Below are 23,304 nucleotides of genomic sequence, written 5' to 3' on the forward strand. Positions count from 1 at the left end.
CATAGATGGCAGCTCACCAGGCTCCCCCGTCCATGAGATTCTCCAGGCAAGAACACTGGAGTGGGTTGCCATTTCCTTCTCCAATGCAGGAAAGTGAAAAGTGAAAGTGAAGTCACTCAGTCGTGTCCGACTCTTAGCGACCCCATGGACTGCAGCCTACCTACCAGGCTCCTCCATCCATGAGATTTTCCAGGCAAGAGTACTGGAGTGGGGTGCCATTGCCTTTTCCTTCTGTACAGCATCCACTGTATTATCCTTAGATGCTCACCTGTCCAGGCCTTTTTGGATACTGACTGCCAACTTTCTGGCTCTTGCTCTTTCTTTGATAAACGGGCTACATTTCCTAGTGTTTGGGATGCTGTGTGTTTCTTCACAGCCTGCCCAAGCTCCCTCTCCTAAATGAATCTTGCATGTTTCAGGCTCATTAACTGTATATTCTAACGAGTTAAGTTCATTTGAGTTACATTTGTTAATTTACTCTGCTAGGGAATTTCTCACACTCTGTGTGTGACTTTGCCCTGGTGGCCTGGGAGAATGATCATTGTTTATTATCTGAGAGTCATGTCACCAAGGGAGAAGATTTGACTTCTTCACTTTTACCTGTAACCCCAGATTTCATCTTTGTATACTTGACTTCCTGCATCTGGAAGCAACTTTTTGAATAAAATGAAACCATCAAAGCAGTAGAGAGAACCAGTGCACTCAGGGGAGCTGGTGTTAAGATAAGGCTATTATAGCATGTAAATTATCAAGTAACTGTTTTGAATAAAAACAGTAGTCAAGTCAACATCTCTTGTGATTCAAACAGAATTATCTTTCAAGTTTTGCAGGATGCAAACTGCTAGTGTTTCAAGAATCAGATATTTAACAAAGAAGAAGCCAAAACAGATGTAAAAGAATATTTCACAGCCACTTCAAGAATGCATGCTTTTGTTGGACTGAGTTCTGAAAGCAGATTGGTTTTTGTTTGAAGACCAGTATTTACAGTGCATTTGAAAATCTGGTCTCATATTGAATTTGAGTTCTGATTCAGGGGGTGATATTCAGCATGGCCTGAGATCATACAGATTTTGTTTTGAGCTGTAGAATCTGTCCTTGTCTCTCTCTCAACACACACACACACACACACACACACACACACACACACACACGCCGTAGACCAGGAGTCACAGGATGAAATAATAGGACCCATTTCTGACGTAACTGTTATGCATGTTCTGCAGATGAAGTCCACTCTGCAGAAAATCAAACATTCTTTAGTTTTCAGCAATGCCCAAGTCTGAATAGTGTTTGAGGAAGAGAAAGAAGCATAGTAGATAAAGGCATTCAACTGAAACTCTGAACCTTGCCCAGTTGTAGCCAAGCACTGGCAATTCTGCTTTATTGACTATGGCAAAGCCTTTGACTGTGTGAATCACAAGAAACTGGAAAATTCTTCAAGAGATGGGAATACCAGACGACCTGACCTGCCTCCTGAGAAATTTGTATGCAGGTCAAGAAGCAACAGTTAGAACCGGACATGGAACAATAGACTGGTTCCAAACTGGAAAAGGAGTACGTCAAGGCTGTATATCGTCATGCTGCTTATTTAACTTATATACAGAGTATATCATGTGAAATGCCAGGCTGGATGAAGCACAAGCTGGAATCAAGATTGCTGGGAGAAATATCAATAACCTCAGATACGCAGATGACACCACCCTTATGGCAAAAAGCAAAGAGGAACTAAAGAGCCTCTTGATGAAAGTGAAAGAGGAGAGTGAAAAAGCTCACTTAAGACTCAACATTCAAAAAATGAAGATCATGACATCTGGTCCCACACTTCATAGCAAATAGATGAGGAAACAATGGAAACAGTGAAGGACTTTATTTTTTTGGGCTTCAAAAAATCACTGCAGAGGTGACTGCAGCCATGAAATAAAAAGATGCTTGCTCCTTTGAAGAAAAGCTATGGCCAACCCAGACAGCATATTAAAAAGGAGAGACATTACTTTGTCAACAAAAGTCCGTCTAGTTAAAGCCATGGTTTTTCCAGTAGTTATGTATGGATGTGAGAGTTGGACCATAAAGAAAGCTGAGCACTAAGAATTGATGCTTTTGACCTCTAGTGTTGGTGAAGACTCTTGAGAGTCCCTTGGACAGCAAAGAGATCCAACCAGTCCATCCTAAAGGAAATCAGTCCTGAGTATTCACTGGAAGGACTGATGCTGAAGCTCCAATACTTTGGCCACCTGATGTGAAGAACTGACTCATTGGAAAAGACCCTGATGCTGGGAAAGATTGAAAGCAGGAGGAGAAGGGAATGACAGAGGATGAGATGGTTGGATGGCATCACTGACTCGATGGGCATGAGTTTGAGCAAGCGCCATGAGAATGGTGAAGGACAGAGAAGTCTGGCGTGCTGCAGTCCATGGGTCACAAAGAGTTGGACACAACTGAGCAACTGAACTGAATTGGCAATTCTCTGTGAGGACTTTAGAAGTCTGGGTATATCGAAGAGCCGACATCTCTGTCTACAAGCATGAGAAATGGAACAATATGAACTCAGAGATTAATGGAATCAGAGAGAGTTACAGATTCAGGAAGCAGAAAAAAGTCAGAAGGACTGGGGCCAGATCACAACAGTGCTATTTTCATTGTCTACTCTTTTTTTTTTTCTTTTAATTTTATTTTGTTTTTAAACTTTACATAATTGTATTAGTTTTGCCAAATATCAAAATGAATCCGCCACAGGTATACATGTGTTCCCCATCCTGAACCCTCAATCCTTTTATGCATCACAGCCTTGTCATGGTGAAGGGGCTTGCCTAACCCAGTGAAGCTATGAGCCATACTGCATAGGGCCACTCAAGATGAATGGGTCATAGTGAAGAGTTCTAACAAAACATGGTCCTCTGGAGGAGGAAACGGCAATCCACTTTTCCCCCATTTTTCTGAGTGAGAAGGAAGTCGAAGCTAACACTAAAACCATACCGCATATTATGTGTAGTTAACTGTGCTTAAGTTATCTCTGCTAAATTGTCAAGTTTAATCCATTGTGTGGGGTCACTTAACGCCTTATAGTTTCCTTTGTTACTATAAAATTCTTAGTAGAATAATTTCTTCATATACTGTGAAGAGAAGTGCCAGAACTTTGTTGAATCTCTGCTGATAGCTTTATGCAAGATTCTAGAGGGTGGAGCAGGTTTGCATTCCACAGAGGATGGTTTGTTACTTAAGGCCTATGCGAGCATGCTAAGTTACTTCAGTCGTGTCTGACTCTTAGTGACCCCATGGACTGTAGCCTGCTAGGCTCTTCTGTTCATAGGATTCTCCAGGCAAGAATACTGGAGTGGGTTGCCATGCCCTCCTCCAGGGGATCTTCCTGATCCAGGAGTCGAACGCGTATCTCCTGAGTCTCTTATATTGGCACGCGGGTTCTTTACCACTAGTGCCACCTGGGAAGCCCATTTAAGGCCTGTGACTTGGGTTAACCTAGGAGAAAGAATTGTATGGCATTACAGGCAGTGAAGAGGCTTTGTCTCATATCTAACCAGACCTTTAAGTATAAAGGAAGTTGAGCTCGGGGCAATAAATGGCTTGTGCAAAGCCACTGAGGCCACAAAGCACGGGTATGTTGTTGCCAGGACTGGTATGTTGCTCTCCAGGTCCTACCCCTCAGTTCTTCACCTTCTGCATCTTGATTCCACCAAAATTGGTTCTTCCGGCAAGGGAGAGAATCTCTTTTAATCTGTTTCTGAAATAAAATTTTCTCTGCCATTTGCAACACTCCAGAGAATAGGAACATAACAAAATCATTGTTTTGCGTTAATACTTCCATTTCCAGCTATCTCGGCAATCAATCAGAACTTTTATCTTCTTGCCTGAAGAGACAAGGACATTTAATTCACAGCAATTTCCTTTTTCCTTTCTCTCAGAGACTCTATTAAACAAAACATGATGGATCACACTCAATATTTGCATGCCAGCTAAAACAGGGACAGAACGCTGCTAGAACAGAGAGGATCCTACCTTTGCCTAAACCTGACAGAGGTGAAATGGAGGTTAGCGCTGGGAAATGCTCAAATTCTGCCCTTGTGAGTCTTCTTCACTCTAGGAAGGTGGCCCAATTAACAGCCAGAATGAAAACTGGAAACTGTGCTTAAAATTAATAAATTCTCATCAACAAAGATCATGTTGTTCAGTCGCTCAGTCATGTCCCACACTTTGCAACCCCATAGAGAGACTCTTTGTAGCCAGAAACAAAGATCATAGTCCTACCTAATTAAGGCTGGGCTTCCCTGGTGGCTCAGTGGTAAAGAATCCATCTGCCAGTACAGGAGACACAGGTTCAATCCCTGGTCCTGGAAGATCCCCTGAAGAAGGAAATGGCACCCCAGTCCAGTATTCTTGCCTAGAGGATCTCAGGGACAGAGGAGCATGGTGGGCTACAGTCCATAGCGGGTCACAAGGAGTTGGACACGATTTAGAGACTGACCATCAACAATAATTAAGGGCACTTTTTGGTTTGTTTTGGGTGCTCCATGTGGCTTATGGGATCTTAGTTCCTGGACCAGGGACTGAACCCAGGCCCTCAGGCAGTGAAAAGGCCAAGTCCTAACCTTTGGACCGACAGGCAATTCCCAAGGCTAGTTGTTTTTTGATAACACTTGAATTTTAGAAAACTGATCTGGGGCATAATCTGGCCAAGAATTCCTGTTACTCTACTGGTCATTTCAGTTCATTCGCTCCTTCCCATAACGATTAGAACAGAAAATTTTTAAACCTGTGTATTTATAGAGACCATTCATTTTTCCTCTTCTTCACAGTACCCTGGAATGCTTGCCTTGTATGTATTTTAGAACAACCCAATGTATCTTACAGTCTTTTGCAAATGGAGCTGTTGATTGTAGTATTGACAGGACCACAAGGGGATGCCCAGTCCAGCTGCTAGTTTTATGCAGAGGATGATATTTCTACCTGTATTTTCTTTTCTACAGGGAGTTTATCATTTGCTTGAAAACAAGGTTAAATAGTGATGTGTTGACGTGAATGTGAGTCTCCTGCCTCTTAGTGACAAAGCTGTTTTCATTCATATATTTATTCATTTAAGAGATCTTATTGTGCTGGGGATATAAACAAGATGTAGTATCTTCCCACAAGAAATTTAGACAGGAGAGGTATTATAGATAAATTAACACTAATAATACGGTGTGATAAACACCATTGTGGAATGAATGTGAGATTCTGTGGGAGCACAGAGGAGAGATTCAGAATGCTATTTGGGGGATTTAGGGAAATTGTTAATTTCCTTAATCCTCCTGTAATGCAATTTAAGGAAAGAGTTCCAGAAAAAGTAAAATCTAAATTGCAACCTGAAGGCTGGACTGGAGTTAGCTTCGTGATGCAGTGGGGGAACCAGGCAGAGGGAATCATCTGAAATGAGAAAGCCTGGCTCATTCATGGGGAAATGTGCCCTTTATGTACAGGATGACTATATATGGACAATGATGAGAGAAGTTGGAAAGAGAAATTGTTTAGGCTCCATAAACCATGTTAAAGATTTTGAACTTGCTATGTATTGCAGTGGGAAAATGTTGAATGATTACTGGAACACGAATGACAAAAATACCTTTAGGCTACAGAACAGTTCCCTTGTGTCTCAGAGGGTAAAGAATCTGCCTGCAATGCAAGAAACCCAGTTTGATCCGTGGGTTGGGAAGATCCCCTGGAGAAGCGCATGACTATCCACTCCAGCATTCTTGCCTGGAGAATTCCATGGACAGAGGAGCCTGGTGGGCTGTAGCCCATGGGGTCACAAAGAGCCAGACACAACTGAGCAACTAACACAGAGAACAATTATTTGGGCTAGGGTATGGGTGATAGATTAGACAAAATCAAGGAAACAGACACCCCCACCACAGCCTGGATTGTCTACCTACAAAGTCTTTTGTCACAGTTGATCAGAAGGAAACTTATTTAGGAAATGAGCAAATGTTGGCATTTATATTGATTTGGTAACCATGCTTCATAGTCTTTCCAGGTTCCCAAACTCCAGTACTCTTGCCTGGAAAATCCCATGGGCGGAGGAGCCTGGTGGGCTGGAATCTGTGGGTTTGCAAAGAGTTGGACACGACTGAGTGACTTCACTTTCACTTTTCACTTTCATGCATTGGAGAAGGAAATGGCAACCCACTCCAGCGTTCTTGCCTGGAGAATCCCAGGGACAGGGGAGCCTGGTGGGCTGCTGACTATGGGGTCGCACAGAGTCGGACACGACTGAAGTGACTTAGCAGCAGCAGCAGCAATACTCACAGCTGTTTTCCCTCTTTTGACATTCCTTATTATATGTCTCTTATTCATGGTCCTTGATTTTAATTTGTTATCTACTTAAGGAAGGAGGCTTTATGCAATCTCAAGCCTATGGGCCCTCCAGTGACTTTTCAAAGATTGCTCATCCTTTCCCAAATTGTAGATTGGCCATCCTTTCCCAAATCCTTTCTTTGTACAGTGGGATCCACCTGAGGATGCATTATGCTGCTGCTGCTAAGTCGAGTCAATCATGTCCAACTCTGTGTGACCCCATAGATGGCAGCCCACCAGGCTCCCCCGTCCCTGGGGTTCTCCAGGCAAGAACACTGGAGTGGATTGCCATTTCCTTCTCCAATGCAGGAAAGTGAAAAGTGAAAGTGAAGTTGCTCAGTTGTGTCCGACTCTTAGTGACCCCATGGACTCCAGCCCACCAAGCTCCTCCTTGCATGGAATTTTCCAGGCAGGAGTACTGGAGTGGGGTGCCATTGCCTTATCCATGTGTTATGCTAAGTGAACATATATGAGAAGTAAATAGTCTCCAGTCATAATGCCTACTTCACTAGCTCCTCACTGCCCATGACAGGCCCACCATCGTGCCATTTTGTAGAGACCAACACTACTCTCAGGAACAATCCTCATGCAGGTCACGTCAGGGGATGATTTGTTTTGGCCCCATTCACTTTCTTTCTTTCTTTTTTTGCAAACATTTTAATTTATTTATTTATATTTTTCCATCATGGTTTATCACAGGATATTGAATATAGTTCCCTGTGCTATACAGTAGGACCTTGTTGTTTATCCATTCTAAATGTAATAGTTTGCATCTACCCACTCCAGATTCCCAGTCCGTCCTTCTCCCTTCCTCCCTCCCCCTTAGCAACCACAACTCTGTTCTCCATGTCTGTGAGTCTGCTTCTGTTTTGTAGGTAGGTTCATTTGTGCCATATTTTAGAGTTCACATATAAGTGATAGCATATGATATTTTTCTTTCTCTTTCTGACATGCTTCACTTAGTATAATAATCTCTAGTTGCACCCAGATCAGATCAGTCACTCAGTCGTTTCCGACTCTTTGCGACCCCATGAATCGCACGCCAGGCCTCCCTGTCCATCAACATCTCCCAGAGTTCACTCAGACTCACGTCCATCGAGTCAGTGATGCCATCCAGCCATCTCATCCTCTGTCGTCCCCTTCTCCTCCTGCCCCCAATCCCTCCCAGCATCAGAGTCTTTTCCAATGAGTCAACTCTTCGCATGAGGTGGCCAAAGTACTGGAGTTTCAGCTTCAGCATCATTCCTTCCAAAGAAATCCCAGGGCTGATCTCCTTCAGAATGGACTGGTTGGATCTCCTTGCAGTCCAAGGGACTCTCAAGAGTCTTCTCCAACACCACAGTTCAAAAGCATCAATTCTTCGGCCCTCAGCCTTCTTCACAGTCCAACTCTCACATCCATACATGACCACAGGAAAAACCATAGCACCCGTGTTGCTGCAAACGTTGTCCCCATTCACTTTCAATGCTAATGTGAGTTTGAATTAGAGGCCAAGATGGATCACTTCTAAAGTCAAGAGACAGTGGCTTGGGACTTCCTTGGAGGTCCAGTGGTAAAGCATCCACCTTGCAATCAGGGGACGTGCTCCCTGGCCAGGGAACTAAGACCCCGTATGCCACGTAGCACCTACACCTGTGCACTGCAGCTGCTGAGCCTGCAGGCTGCAACAAGAGAGCGTGTGCACTGCACTGAAAGGATTCCACACGATGCAGCAAAGATCCTGTGCGCCTCAACTAAGACCTGATGCAGCAAAAAAAAAAAAAAAAAAAAAAAAGAGAGAGACAGAAAGAGAGACGGTGGCTTATACATATTCCAGGAGGAGCTTAGAGAGTAACCTGACAAGGAGTGGGTGATAGGAGGGCTGAAGAAGATCGTTGGAGCTGCCAGGACCTCCTTTCCCCATGACTCTGCTTCTTTTATTTCAGACAATTTCCTGTATTGAACAGAAAGTGTTAACTCCTACCTTCCAACAGAGGTGTTCACACTGACCCTAGAGTTGATCAGATCTCAAAGTTCGTATCCCCCTCCAATTCACTCACTAAGGTTATTGTCTCACAGATACACAGATCCGGCATTTATCCACCTAGATACCAGAAACAAGCCTAGGATATGCCCTATTTAGGCAAAGCCATCCTGGGATCCCAAACCTGTTTCCCCAGAACCTACAATATTCGTTCAGCTAACATTTCCTAACTTGAATTAAACTTCCAAATATGTGAATGGCTCGAAATCTCCACGTGCAGCTTGCATTTTGCAGACAGTCCCCATGCTGATGGTGCAGTGTTGTGGGGTGGGTAGGGAGGAGGCCTACTATTTGGGACCCAGAGGTGGCACCCGCTCTAGGCTGACAGGGGCCTATCAAGGTGAAGGTGATGGATGGATTTGCACGAGGGAGGCAGTTATTTTAATAAGGATTATCTGAGTTAGCTCAGAATAACCAGCTGCTTGTCTCCACAGGGAGCACCATTTGACATAAATGAAGACAAGGACAATGATTGAGTCTGAAAGAGAGTTAATTGAAAAGGAGTAACTTGCTCTGATCTGCAGATTGAGCTCCTTAGGAGGATTCAGGGGAGCCAGAGTGAGTCAAACGATTTTACATGCAGGAATTTCCCTGGAAGATGCAGACGCTGTTACTCGATTGACCTCAAATCAGGAAAAGGCCAACATCACAGCAGCTCAAAGCGTGTTAGTTTCCTGGGGATGCATCTCTTAATTGCAATGTTCATTACAGTGGTGCCTTTTTAAAAAATTTTAGAGTTAGACAAGCTTTTAAAAAATATCAAAGGCAGGGAGAATGAAAGAGTGGGGAGTTAAGTATTTGACCCATCTTCATCTAACAAATGGAGAAGGCAATGGCAACCCACTCCAATACTCTTGCCTGGAAAACTCCATGGATGGAGGAGCCTGGTAGCCTACAGTCCATGGGGTCTCGAAAAGTCGGATACGACTAAGCGACTTCACTTTCACTTTTCACTTTCAGGCATTGGAGAAGGAAATGGCAACCCACTCCAGTGTTCTTGCCTGGAGAATCCCAGGGATGGGGGAGCCTGGTGGGCTGCCATCTATGGGGTCGCACAGAGTTGGACATGACTGAAGCGACTTAGCAGCAGCAGCAGCAGCAGCAGCATCTAACAAAATGTCTTCAGCTTTTGGATTGAAAGACAATTTTGTTCAGTTGAGGACCCATTTCTCTATTAACTCTTCTAGAAATCAAGAATTAATAAGCATCTGTTGAGAAAAGCTGGTATTGATTTTTCTCTTGATGAATATGAGCTACATACCATACATTTTCTACTATGTTATTCAGATCTCTGCTCAAATGTCATCTCTTTGGACAAGTTGTATAGGACCAATCACTCTGTCTACATGAGAGCCCCATCATTCTCTATCAATAATTACCCCAGTGCATTTTTTTTTTTTGGTGTTGAGTATGATATTATATTAAGCTTTCCTGGTGGCTCAGTGGTAAAGAATCTGCCAGCAATGCAGGAGACCCAGGTTCAATCTCTGCGTCGGGAAGATGCCCTGGAGGAGGAGGGCATGACAACCCCTCCATGGGTGTTCTTGCCTGGAGAACTTAACGGGCAGAGGATCCTGGTGAGCTATAGTCCATGGGGTTGCGAAGAGTCGGACATAACTGTGTGCCACTCATTCACTCATGATGTCATACTGCATACTTATTTTTCTTTCTAGTCTGGGTGACTGTGACCTTCATGAAGGCAGGAACTTTGTTTAAGTTACTACTGTATCTTTAGTACCTAAAATAGTGTTTGTCACTATTAAAAACAAATGACCAAGTACCCTGGGCAAGAATTTTTGTGTTTATTTCTAGTGTGCTATATTCACTTTTTATTTCCTTGTGTGGAAAGCTATTTTATTGCAGATTTTAAAGTTCTTTTATGAAGAAACAATAATAACAAAGAGATAAAAGTACTATTAGCAATAAACAACAGGAAAGCTTGTCACAGTGGGGGAAGAAACACCAAAAATTAACAGCTGAAGAAATAAAGTGTCACAGAAATGAGCAGCCTAAATATAAGTATATCACAAAACTACGTTAGGTGAAGTGAACTATGTAAGAGCCATGGCATAAATTTCATCATAAAATTGGTATATATGATTCTGTTAGGTGATCAATGAACCCTGTGACTAGTCCTTTGCTTTTTATTGAACTTTTTATTGAGATAATTATAGATTCACATGCATTTGTAAGGATTAATAAAAGAAGATCCTGGGAGCTCTAATGCCAGCAGGACTGGTCACGTGCCACCTATCTTTAGGGGCAGAGAGCCACACTGTTGATTTTAAGAAATGAAAAGAGGATTGTTCCAATGTAAGATAACATCACAGGGGGCTCCTGAACTCACATCCTCCTATACACATGAAACCTATAGTTACACATGGAGCTGCTGCTGCTGCTGCTGCTAAGTCACGTCAGTCGTGTCCGACTCTGTGCGACCCCATAGACGGCAGCCCACCAGGCTCCTCTGTCCCTGGGATTCTCCAGGCAAGAACACTGGAGTGGGTTGCCATTTCCTTCTCCACACATGGAGCAGTTCCCTCCAAAAGAAATCCAGAAACTAGCTGAATGACTCTTACACATCATGAATGGGAAAAAACCCACATCAAGAAGGGTTGGACAGGTTGAGATATACTCTTACTCTAAACCTTCCCCTGGCTCAGTCACCTACACTTTAGTGGGATCTTACAACTCCCAATTTCTCCTTGAGGAGTGAAGGACTTGGACTCAACATTAAGCAACCCAGCTTTTAAAACTGCCACCTGGGAGACAGGTCCCTCATCTCAGAAAGCCAATAGGACTTGGCGTCTCAGAGACTCACAAGGCTGTAGCAAGCCAGGAACCAGTTATATTTAAATGTATTTATTTTAAATTAAAGGATAATTGCTCTACAATATTGTGTTGGTTTCTTCCATTCATCAACATGAATTAGCCATAGGTATACATTATGTCCCCTTCTTCTTGAACCTTCCTTCCACCTCCCTTCCCATCCCACCCCTCTAGGTTGTCACAGAGCCCCAGTTTGAGTTCCCTGAGACATACAGCAAATTCCCACTGGCTATCTATTTTACATATTATAGTGTATTTGTTTCCATGTTACTGTCTCCGTTTGTCCCACTCTCTCCTTCTCCCTCTCTCTCCGCAGTTCCATTCTTTACATTTGCATCTCCATTGCAGCCCTGCAAATAGGTTCATCAGTACCATTTTTATAGATTCTATATGTATGCATTAATATGTGATATTTTTCTCTTTCTGACTTACTTTACTCTGTTATGACCAACCTAGACAGCATATTAAAAAGCAGAGACATTACTTTGCCAACAAAGGTCTGTCTAATTAAAGCTTTGGTTTTTCCAATAGTCATTTATGAATGTGAGAGTTGGAGTATAAAGAAAGCTGAGTGCCAAAGAATTGATGCTTTTGAACTGCAGTGTTGGAGAAGACTCCTGAGAGTTCCTTGCACTGCAAGGATATCCAACCAGTTCATCCTAAAGGAAATCAGTCCTGAATATTCATTGGAAGGACTGATGCTGAAGCTGAAACTTCAATACTTTGGCCACCAGATATGAAGAACTGACTCACTGGAATAGACCCTGATGCTGGGAAAGATTGAAGGCAGGAGGAGAAGGGGATGACAGATGATGAGATAGTTGGATGGCATCACCAACTCAATGGACATGAGTTTGAGTAAGCTCCAGGAGTTGGTGATGGACAGGGAAGCCTGGTGTGCTGCAGTCCATGGGGTCGCAAAGAGTTGACTCATGACAAAGAGTCACTCAACATGACTGAGAGACTGAACGGAACTGAATTCACTCTGCATAATAGGCTCTGGGTTCATCCATCTTATTAGAACTGACTCAGATGTGTTCCTTTTTATTTCTGAGTAATATTTCCATCGTAAGAAACGGTTTTCGAAAAGGACTGGCTGTGACTACCCCTGGCCCTCGCCCCCAGCTCAGCCCAGATGAAGCAGATTGGAAAGCCTATCTCTACCTTTCTCTGAAAGAGGCCTCTTCATACATCACAAGCTGCTGCCTGAGGGTCAGATTCCTAATGCAGCACATCTGTGGGGGCTGACTGAGTTCCTCCCCTGAGACTGAGGAGGCCAGTGGGTGAGAACTATCTCCGAACTCTCTCTCCAGCCTGCTCCAGGACGCCGGTGTCTCCACTGTATTTGCTGGAATATTTCCACAGAGATGTCAAACTGCCCTTCAGAAAGGTTTGGAAATGATTTTATTCTCTAGTAATGAATGAGAATGGAGGTTTCTCCTCATTCTTGCAAACATTGGCTGTTATTTATTTTTAAATGCTTGGTGTTTTTATTGTTGTTTTTGATATGGACCATTTTTGCAGTCTTTATTGAATTTGTTACAATATTGCTTCTGTTTTGTGTTCTGGTTTTTGGCTATGAGGCATTGGGGTCGTAGAATCCCCAACCCCAGTATTGGAAGGTGAAATTAACCACTGGACCGGTAGGAAAGTCCTTTGGCTGTTGTTTCTTAAAATCTATATCATTGGCCATTTTCTAATGTGATGGTGGATTTTTGTCTATTTGTTTTGGACCAGTGGCTTTCAACTCTGGCAGCTTGTGGATCTCCTGGTGAACTTCTAAATAATACTTGAGTCTCAGCCCCAGCTGATTAAATTACAGGCTCCTCAGGCAGTTCTGATGTTCAGCCATGGTTGACAGCCACTCTTTGGGGCTAGGATGGGAGTTGATGGAGGCACAAACTGCTGAGGTATAGATTTGGTTCAGGAGCTCATAGTAGAGCATGACATCAAGTCAGACCAACCACCCAAATAGCCAGATCAGCTGACAAATATTATTTAATGAGCTCTGCAGATAATCAAGGCTCACTCTGTTTCCAGTGACATCATTTCAAAGCAGTGTTGTTGGAGAACTGGTGAATTTGGCCAACGCAGCCTGGGTGTGAAGTCCTGAGTCCCCGCTTAGAGTCACAAGTTTAATGAACATCTGGGTTATCAAGAATAGAAACGGCTTCTTGACAAACAATGCATATTGTGTGTGTGTTTAAGCTTTTTATTTTGAGATATTTGTAGATTCCCATGCAGTTGTAAGAAATAGTATCGAGAGATCTCACATACCCTTTACCCTAAACTGTAGGACAATATGGCAGCAGGATATGGGCCCTGACAGTCAAGGAGCAGACCATTTCCATCACCACAAGGAATCTCCCATGTTGCTTTTTTTTAGCCACACCCACTTCCCTTCTAAGGCAACTCCTTCCTTAACTACTGGCTACCATGAAGCTAGTCTCCATTTCTATATACCTGACATTTCAAGAGTGTTATATAAGTGGAATCATACAAGATACAACTTTTAAGGATTGTTTTTTCCCACTCTGCACAATTCTCTTGTGATTTATTTAGTGTGTCTTATTTATTTATTCCTTATTAATATTTATTGATATTCCTTTTTATTTATCAATATTCCTTTTTATTTCTGGGTAGTATTCTGTAGTAAGGATATATAGTTTAACCATTCACCAGTGAAAGAAGGTCTGGGTTGTTTCCAATTTTTGCAAAGAAAGTTTCAATAAACATTTATGTGTGTGTGTATATACATATATAAATATATATATTTGTGTGTGTGTGTATGTGTTAGCATATCTCCATTTCTTTGGGATAAGAGTGCTCTTGCTGGATGATTTGAAAATTTATTTTATTTTATTTTTGCAAAACTGCCAAACTGTTTTCCAGAGTGACTGTACTATTTTACATTCACACCAGTAATGTATGAGTAATTAACTTCCTCTACATCCTCACCTACATTTGATGTTGTCATTTTTAAAAATAAATTAGCTATTCTGATAGACATGTAGTGATAACGCTGCTGCTGCTGTTAAGTCACTTCAGTCTGGTTTTAACTTTGTTTCACTAGTGGCTGTTGATATTGAACATCTTTTCATGTGCTAATCTGCAGTCTGTGTATCTTCTTTGGTGAAATATCTGTTTATACCTTTTGCCCATTTTGTGATTGGAATGTTGGTTTTGTTGTTGTTGTTTTTTTTTTTACTGTTGATATTTGAGAGTTCATTATATGCTTGTTCTTTGTCAGATATGTGGCAAGTATCTTCTCTCAGTCTGTGGCTTGTTTTTTCGTTCTCTTAACAGGGTCTTTTGTAGAGCAAAAGTTTTAAAATGAAGTTCAGTTTATCAAATTTTCCTTTCATGGATTAAACTTTTGGTGTCAAGCCTAAGGGCTCTTTACCTAGACTTGTATTCCAAAGATGTTTCTCATGTTTCCTTTTTTCTAAAAGTTTTATAGTTTACATTTAAGTCTGTGATCCATTTTGGTTTAACTTTATATGTTTCTTTTTTCTTATTTTTTTGTTGATAGATCTTCAATTGCTTGAGCACAATTTATTGCAAAGGCAATCTTTTCTCCATTGAATGATTTTGTACCTTTGCCAAAAGTCAGCTGGGCATGTTTGTATGTTTCTGGGCCCTCTGCTTTGTCCAGCTGATCTATTTATTCCTCTGGTAATATCATTGTAATGGTTACTGTAGCTAAATAGTAAATGTTGAAATTGAGTAGATTGATTCTTCATACTTAGTTTTTTGTTTTTGAAATTGTTTTACTTTTATAGTTCCTTTATGTCTCTACATAAATTTTAGAAAAATTTTGTCTATCTACAAAAGATATTGCTGGGGTTTTGGTAGAAATTTTGTCACAGCTGTATATCAATCTGGGGAGAATTGACATCTTTACTGTGTTTAGTCTTCCAATTCATAAATGTAGTACCTCTCTCCATTTGTTTAGATTTTCCTTCCTTTTCCTATTCCCTCTTTCCTCCCCCTTCATTCCTTCTTTCTTTCCTTCCTTCTTTTCTCAGTATTATATAGTTTTCAGCATGCATATCCTGTACGTGTTTTGTTAGATTTACATATAAGTTTTTCATTTTTTTGAGCAATTGGAAATGGTATTGAATTTCTACTTTTGGTGTCTATATACTCATTGCTAATATATAAAAGTATAACTGATTTTTGTATGTTTTCTTGTATTTCATGACCTTGCTGAACTTATTTATTCCATAATTTTTTTTTTTCAGATTCCTGGGCATTTTCTCTGTAAACTATAATGTCATCTGCAAGCATTTTAATTTTTTTCCTTTCTGATCTGCATGGCTTTTACTTCTTTTTCTTGTCTTCTTGCACTGGCCAGCATTTTCAATGCTATGTTGGATAATAGTGGTATGGGTAGACATCCTTGAATTGTTCTCAGCCTTAGAAAGAAAGCATTCTGTCATTGACCGTTAAGTATAATGTTAGCTGCAAGTTTATTTATTTTTTTTGTAGATACTCTTCATCAAGTTGAGGAAGTTCTCCTCTATTGCTATTATTCTGAAATTACTTTTTTAAAACTATGAATGGGTGTTGAATTTTGTCAGTTGCTTTTTCTGCAGCATTGATTTAATCACGTGATTTTTTTTTTTTTCTTCTTTAGTGTGTTAATATGGCAGATTACACTGAGTTTATAAAACTCATGGGTTGCAGTGGTGATGGGGGTGGTTGTTGTTTTTTGTTATTTAGTTGCTCAGTCATGTCTAACTTTTGCGACCCCATGGACTGTAGTCTGCCAGGCAGGCAGAGGGGATGAAATTTCCAGTTCTCTACTTGGCCTTCTGTAACAGCATGTTGGTGTTGTATTGTAGCCTTCTAAGCACAGAAATATAAATTCTCCACTCAGCCGTTTCTGGGCTTTTGGTGACGGGGGTTGGAGCCACAGTTTTGTATTGTTTTTCTGGTGTTTGGCTACAACAGAGCAGTTATTATGTGAAACTCTTCTTAGGCTGTCCCTGATGGGGTTCTTTGATTGAGAGAGAGTAAGTTTAATTTATTTATTCTTTTACTTGTGGATGTTTCTGGTTGTTTGGCTTGGGATATTTGAGGCAAAAAGAAGATTCAAGGAACTTACCACTGTGTCCTTCCCCTGGTTCTGTTGAGCCTAATTGGTCTTCTTTCCACCTTTCAGGGTTTCCTTGTCTTTGTGTATAATGGCCAGAGATTTTATTTTTTATTATTTTATTTTAAGATTTATTTTTTTTATTGATGTGGACCATTTAAAAAGTTTTTTTTTTTTTTTTTTTTTTAAATTGAGCTTGTTACAGCATTGCTTCTGTTTTATGTTTTGGTTTTTGGCCTTGAGGCATGTGGGATCTTGATTCCTCAACCAGGGGTCAAACTGCACCCCCTGCATTGGAAGGTGAAGTCTTAATCCCTGGACTGCCTGGGAAGTCCCATGTCCAGAGTTTTTAGTTGTACTTGTTAGGAGGAATAGGAGGAAGTATTTCTACTCTGTATTCTCAGAAGTGGAAGCATGGAATTTTAGTTGTGGCCACGTTGGATGCATTAGGTTGAACTAGTCAGGATAAGACATTTATTTACACATGGCGACTTTCCTTCCTCATCGTTCTGCATGATAGAAGTATTATTTGCCTGCTTTAGCAAATGGAATCTTGATTACATGTTTTCCAGTACTGAAAATGTTGAATATTTTGTTTCACACATTTCACTTAAGCCTAATATCTGTCTCCATAGTTCTCTCTTATTAGTTATTATTTTGTTACTTGTCAACAGGACTCCAACTAGAGACTTTTGTGTGGAAAGAATGAAGGTTTTAGGGGAGGCATAACTCTTTTTGTGGGAATTGTCCTTGGGGATGGTCTTAGGGAAACACAAAGGGAAAGATAGGAAAGAGGGAGGGAGACAGACATTGTGTAGAGTCTATATGTTACATGCCTCACAGAGGTTATCTCATTTAATCTTACAGAAGTATTGTTACCATCTCTGGTTTTCAGCTGGGACCTTGGCTAGAGAGGTTAGGATGATTTAAGTAGATGTGTCCAGATTGGTTTTTAAGCCTGTATATTGACAACAGCTTTAGTTGTTCTCCCAAGCTGCCTTCACCAGGTCATGAAATCATCACACCTCTATATTGAAGTTTTGCCCTCAGTTTATGCCCGTTTATTCTGAAGGATATACTGTGGATAAGACAGTGAAGATAAGATCTATGATTACCTCATCCTGCTGGCTTCAGTGACTATCTTGCACTTTATAAAATGATACCCAGCCAATGGAATATGACAGTTATCTTTCCTAATATTTCAGCCTAGGCAATTGGATTCATGAAAAAACTTCTGAAGAGGAGTATGGGATAAGGATTTTGGGGAGAAAGAAAAAAATTATCAAAGGATGACAGCAAAAGAATATAGGCTAGAGAACTGTGTATCTCAATAAAGCATCACTAGCAGTCCAGCAGAAGCATTTTAAGCATTAAAAATGAGAGTATTTTGACCTAGTCAAGTGTCACCCAAACATAAAATTGTGGCAAATAATGTAAATTAGGTAATAGAATTTTGGTTCAGGAGAGAAGTATCAATTAGTTCAGTTTAGTCACTCAGTTGTGTCTGAACGCTTTGCGACCCCATGGACTGCAGCACCCCAGACCTCCATGTCCATCACCAACTTCCGGAGCTTGCTCAAACTCATGTCCATCTGCTATCTAACTCTGTCATCCTCTGTCATCCCCTTCTCCTCCTGCCTTCAATGTCAATATAAAACACAAAAATTGTATGATGTGGGATTCAGTAACATAGGCTAAAATACAGTAGTTTCATGAATTATTTTCTGAGGTGTGACAGTGATATTGTGGCTTCATAGGAGAATGTCCTTATTTAGGAGATGCCTGCCAAACTGTTTTGATGTCAAATGTCATGATGTCTGCACCTGACCTTCAAATTGTTCAGTCAAAAAAAAAAACAAAAACTTGGAATATTTTATTCCCATATTCACTTTACTTTGTTGCCACCTTCTCCCTTGGGCACAGTGCCTAGGGCCCAGATATTCTGGAGGGTCTACAAAAATGTTTTTTAAACATCCTTCTAAAATTAAAAGACAAAAAATGAATTTCTAGGTCAAATATTTTAACTTATAGTATTCATAATTCACCTTTATGCCAACACAGCCCTAAAATAGACTTTTAAATCTATTTTTATTGAGGAAGAGGCACACAAAAGTGTCTATGGCCCAGGAAAGCCATGAAGTGGTTCTCGATGCCACCATTAGGATTAAACTTCAGGAGATCCAAGATCAGTGGTTCCTTGGGTATTATGGACAATCAACACAGTGCCGGCTGTGACCATAGTCTCAGTTAGCATTTGTTGATTGAATGAAAGGATCTCTGACAAATTTTATGAACATTGAACATATTCTGCTAAAGGGTATAAAATGCTCTTCTAATAAGCTAGGTATGTATTATTTTTGGATTATCAAACATTTTGAATTGTAACTGTCTCATTCCCTCTTTATTGGTATGGAAATTTGAGAATTGGATACATAAGAAGGAAAAGATGGATCAATGATGGAGGCATGATTTGTTGAATACTCACTATATCTGCATTTATATAGTATATAAATACAGATACATAGTGCATTTAGACACTCAGTTCAGTACAGTCGCTCAGTCATGTCCGACTCTTTGCGACCCCATGAATCACAGCACATCAGACATCCCTGTCCATCACCAACTCCCAGAGTTCACACAAACTCATGTCCATCGAGTAGGTGATGCCATCCAGCCATCTCATCCTCTTTCGTCCCCTTCTCCTCCTGCCCCCAGTCCGTCCCAGCATGAGGGTCTTTTCCAAAGAGTCAACTCTTTGCATGAGGTGGCCAAAGTACTGGAGTTTCAGCTTCAGCATCAGTCCTTCCAATGAACACCCAGGACTGATCTCCTTTAGGATGGACTGGTTGGATTTCCTTGCAGTCCAAGGGACTCCCAAGAGTCTTCTCCAACACCACACTTCAAAAGCATCAATTCTTTGGTGCTCAGCTTTCTTCACAGTCCAACTCTCACATTCATACATGATCACTGGAAAAACCATAGCCTTGACTAGACGGACCTTTGTTGGCAAAGTAATGTCTCTGCTTTTGAATATGCTATCTAAGTTGGTCAAAACTTTCCTTCCAAGGAGTAAGCGTCTTTCAATTTCATGGCTGCAGTCACCATCTGCAGTGACTTTCAGTTCAGTTCAGTCGCTCAGTCATGTCCGACTCTTTGAGACCCCATGAATCGCAGCACACGAGGCCTCCCTGTCCATCACCAACTCCTGGAGTTCACTCAGACTCACGTCCATCGAGTCAGTGATGCCATCCAGCCATCGCACCCTCTGTTGTCCCCTTCTCCTCCTGCCCCCAATCCCTCACAGCATCAGTCTTTTCCAATGAGTCAACTCTTTGCATGAGGTTTTAGAGCCCCCCAAAATAAAGTCTGACACTGTTTCTGCTGTTTCCCCATCTGTTTGCCATGAAGTAATGGGACCAGGTGCCATGATCTTCGTTTTCTGAATGTTGAGTTTTAAGCCAACTTTTTCACTCTCCTCTTTCACTTTCATCAAGAGGCTTTTTAGTTCCTCTTTACTTTCTGCCATAAGGGTGGTGTCATCTGCATATCTGAGGTTATTGATATTTCTCCTGGCAATCTTGATTCCAGCTTGTGCTTCTTCCAGCCCAACATTTCTCATGATGTACTCTGTATATAAGTTAAATAAGCAGGGTGACAATATACAGCCTTGACGTACTCCTTTTCCTATGTGGAACCAGTGTGTTGTTCCATGTCCAGTTCTAACTGTTGCTTCCTGACCTGCATATAGGTTTCTCAAGAGGCAGGTCAGGTGGTCTGGTATTCCCATCTCTTTCAGAATTTTCCACAGTTTATTGTGATCCACACAGTCAAAGGCTTTGGCATAGTCAATAAAGCAGAAATAGATGTTTTTTCTGGAACTCTTGCTTTTTCCATTATCCAGCAGACCATTCCACATGGACCACAGCCTTGTCTAACTCAATGAAACTAAGCCATGCCGTGTGGGGCCACCCAAGATGGATGGGTCATGGTGGATAGGTCTGACAGAATGTGGTCCACTGGAGAAGGGGATGGCAAGCCATTTCAGTATTCTTGCCTTGAGAACCCCATGAACAGTATGAAAAGGCAAAAAGATAGGGCACTGAAAGTTGAACTCCCCAGGCCAGTATGTGCCCAATATTTTACTGGAGATCAGCGGAGAAATAACTCCAACAGGGTATTAACCCCAGAGCATCAGATGAGGGTAAGCACCTCTGTACAGCTTTCTTTTTCACATCCAGTTCTCTTTCCTAGAATCACAAGGTGATTTCCGATACCTCAGTTCCAGGCATTACTATTGATAACAGTTATAGATAAGGCACTTAATCCCGAATCATTCAGTCAACAAATGCTATGTGAAAAGCTAAAAATAATCCCTGAGTTTTCAAAGGCAGCTTGCTCAAGACACTTGCAAACAACACATTCATGGGAGGCAGAGTGGAGTGAAGCAGACAAGAGAATGTGCATTGGAATCCAGTAAGCTGGCTTCAGGTCCTGGCCTGGCCACTTTCTCACTGAGTAATAATGAGGAGTTGCTCAACCTCTTGGGCCTCTCTTTGCTCATCTACAAAAAGAAGTATTGTTCATTTTTATATATGAGGTATTTTATAAGGATTAAATGAGGTCATTCCCATAAAGTGCTTTTGAGCACATGATAAATGTGCACGTGGAAAATGCCAACAGATGCTTCTTGTTACATTGTTGCTGCTGCTGTATGCAAATTATCTGCAGAAAAATATTCATAAAATCATCCTGTGGTTTCCTCCTTCAGACAGACACATTGGGTTCAAAGCATGCAGAAAGAGGGCCTGAAATGCAGATATATAGTGTCTAAGTGCTTTGACTCCATCCCTTCATTCTTTCTGGAGTTATTTCTCCACTGATATCCAGTAGCATATTGGGCACCTACTGACCCGGGGAGTTCCCCTTTCAGTATCCTATCATTTTGCCTTTTCATACTGTTCATGGGGTTCTCAAGGTGTCCTCTGCATATCTGAGGTTATTGATATTTCTCCTGGCAATCTTGATTCCAGCTTGTGCTTCATCCAGCCCAGCATTTCTCATGATATACTCTGCATATAAGTTAAATAAGCAGGGTGGCAATATACAGCCTTGACGTACTCCTTTTCCAGTTTGGAACCAGTCTGTTGTCCCATGTCCAGTTCTAACTGTTGCTTCCTGACCTGCATATAGGTTTCTCAAGAGGCAAGTCAGGTGGTCTGGACTTTAAGAAAGATCTTGGGGACAGGTTAATGAGGACAGGAAACTGCTGGAGACGGTTGCAGGAGCTGCTGCAACACTAGAGCATTTTGGTGGGCTGTAAAGCTACTGCAGGACCAGTTCTCTTGGCCCAGGTTCTGATGGGGGAGGTTCCCAGGCTGGGGAGGTGATGTGATCAAAGGGCTCCAAGTTGAGGAGGACACTGGCACAGAGCAAGCAGTCTGTGTGCAGGAGACCTGGGTCTATCAAGGAATTAATGGGAGTGTTGTGTTAGTTGCTCAGTCGTGTCTGATTCTTACTGACCCCATGGACTTTTGCCTGCCAGGCTCCTCTGTCAATGGAATTCTTCAGGGAAGAATACTGGAGTGGGTTGCCATTCCCTTCTCCAGAGCAAGCAGTCAGTGTGCATGAGGCCCAGGTCTATCAAGGAATTAATGGAAGAGGAGGCTGGAAATGCAGGTTGGAGGAAAACAGGGATGCATGGAAGGCTTTTAATGAATAGAGGTAATGCGGGACAGGCAGGGAAGGGCAGCATTCCAGTTAACTGTCAGCTACTCTGATGAAGTAGAGTACACACATTATCAGACCTGTGTTTTAGAGAGAATGGCAGATATCTAAAACCATGGAGAGAAGCTGGTGTTAGAAGGAGAGGAAAGAGGAGGAGGAGGAGAAAGAAGGAAACTATTGTAATAATATAGACAGAAGGTGATGAGACCCTGCACCAGGGCCAGGTCTTTAGAAATAATTTTCAGGGGATAAATGTTAGATACTTTATACGACAACATCATACCTTAGTGAGGCTTGTTTGGCAGAAGGTTTCTTCCCAGAGGCAGAGTTAACACAGGACACATAGGCATGAATTACAGGAATTAGAAGGATGTATGCTCAGGCATAGCAACCCACTCCAGTATTCTTGCCTGGAGAATCCCCATGGACAGAGGAGCCTGGTGGGCTACAGTCCATGGGGTCACAAGAAGTCAAACACAACTGAGTGACTAAGCACAGCATAGCACATGCTCACCACATCTATTTATAATTCTGATATCCAATGCGGAAAAATCATCGTCAGCATCAGTGTCTTAGGGTAAACAAGATAATAAGATCTCACACGTTATGATGTAGAGATAAGAAGTCAATTTTCAATTTTTAGGTTTTTGTTGTGACTTTATTTTTAAGCTGAGAGTGAGATTGATCGAACTTGGTGTGCCCCCTTTAACTGAAAGGAGTTGGGATTCAAGAATGCTTTCATTGGTTCACTCTTCTGTGTTTGTATTCCTTTGCAGGTGTATGTGGTTTTGGGGGTGTCTCTTCTCTAGGTGGAGGCTACATGGGGGTAGATGATGTAGTATTTGTTCTGAAAAGCAAAGGAGGTGATGGATGTGAATATAGATTCCGTAATGCTGAGTGTGCTCTTTGTTTATAGCAGAGCACTTTGCACTCAGGCTCAGATTTTATAGGCAACTTTGTTTTAGTATAAGTGTAAAATTTTGCTAGATGTGTCTCCAGCAGACTTTCACCAGAAATTCACCTCTATTTGAACTGTGTAATCTTCCTTAAGATTCCAGGAGAGATTTTAGTACAAAGTAACTCTTAAGCTATGAAATGACACAATCACAGTACATAGGATACCCAGTGCTAGTGAGTAGGCTCTGCAGGCTTTAAAATGGATTCTCTCCGTTTCTAAGTAGAAGTAGCAGCAGAAGTCAAGTCAGTATTTCTGTGTTCCCAAGGGCCCACTGTTTTATTCTTTTTTTTGTCCCTGATATCCATTATGAATACAATCTTGCTTTACAAA

The 23,304-nt window shown here is 41.6% G+C and overlaps 1 long non-coding RNA gene across 1 annotated transcript in view; it reads left to right on the forward strand.

Annotated features, from left to right (window-relative positions):
* Positions 1-12,150: 12,150 nt before the first annotated feature.
* Positions 12,151-23,304, forward strand: part of LOC123332754 — a 45,410-nt gene continuing 34,256 nt past the window's right edge. The window contains exon 1 of the long non-coding RNA XR_006549757.2: positions 12,151-12,584. This is a non-coding gene — a long non-coding RNA (uncharacterized LOC123332754). The remainder of the gene's footprint in view (positions 12,585-23,304) is intronic.

This window comes from Bubalus bubalis, chromosome 3 (genome assembly GCF_019923935.1).
Source record: "Bubalus bubalis isolate 160015118507 breed Murrah chromosome 3, NDDB_SH_1, whole genome shotgun sequence".
Classification (NCBI taxonomy): Eukaryota; Metazoa; Chordata; class Mammalia; order Artiodactyla; family Bovidae; genus Bubalus; species Bubalus bubalis.